This window comes from Penaeus monodon, chromosome 1, assembly GCF_015228065.2.
Source record: "Penaeus monodon isolate SGIC_2016 chromosome 1, NSTDA_Pmon_1, whole genome shotgun sequence".
NCBI lineage: Eukaryota > Metazoa > Arthropoda > Malacostraca > Decapoda > Penaeidae > Penaeus > Penaeus monodon.
The window spans coordinates 44,012,008-44,013,255 of NC_051386.1; positions in this window are offsets into that span (position 1 = coordinate 44,012,008).

The window sequence follows — 1,248 nt, forward strand, 5'->3', positions numbered from 1 at the left end:
TGCAAGCCTGTCGCAATAGGTTCTCCACCAACCTTTAATAGTTCAGCCGGGATGCCGCACATACCTGCTGCTTTACCACTCTTCACCCTCCCTGTCAGGGAGTGTGGATCCTTACTGATGGGTGTCTCTGGTAAAGGAATCTTGACACTACCAGCATCCAAGTTAATTGTTAGTGGACAGTCTGGTACAACTGCTCAAAATACTCAGCTCAATGCTCCTACACCCAACAGGATCTGAGATGATCTGGCCACTTGCTAAGCGAAATGTAGTCATCTGCAAGGAAGCTTGGAGTTCAGCTTTTTCAGGGATGGTAGGCAGGACGAAGGTTATTTACTAGGAAATGGCTTTTGACCTCATCAGCAAATTCCTGATAAACTGTTCCTTGTCCCTCCTCAGCAGTGACCAAGTCCTGTGCACCAGGGAACAATACAAGTTGCAATCCCCTAACAGTCGAGCCATGCGACAAACATCCAGTGTCTCTTGCATGATGAAATTCTATCTGCTCTTGGGCACCATTCGATTTTTGAGCTGCATCGAACATTTTATGCTTGAAGGTGTCCCGCATAAGGCCCCCAAGTGCTGCAAAATGACCTGGGGTTTGCTTCAGCAAATCCCAGGGCACACTCCACCTCCCTCAATCCGTCCACATGAAACACCCTAGGGTGATCACTGGAACAACGGGGAGTTCTGAAGTGGATTTGGAGAATAGCAACAACTAATCTAAGATCAGTTCCACAGAAGTCGGCACTCTGATATACTCTGCAATTTTGGAGGTTCCTCCAGCGGGTGCTAATGAGAATGTGGTCGATCTCCTTGGCCACATTATCTGTATCGCTGTACCAGGTCCAACGATGCGCTGATACCAAGAGCCAGAAATCCTCAATTTCTGGGACCTAACAAAGTCCCGGAAAAGGAGGCTATTCTCGCTGCCAGCATCAGCTCCCGGGTCATGAGGAACAACAAACATCTCGACTAGCTTAACCGCAGCCTGATACCGCATTGAAGTTATGCAGAACAATGTGAATATGCCGCCAAGGACAGCTGTCTGTCACAGATGCAAGTTTGGCACAAAACATCTCTTTCACATCAAGACTATAAACAGTAGGAGTGTACACAGCAATAAGAGACATGAAGCCAAATGTAAGCTTCAGTCTCAATACCATCATATGCTCATCGACCGGAGTGACCTCTACTACTAAGGGCTGAAGTCTGTTGGAAATGACTATGATTACTCCCTGGAGATGGTGA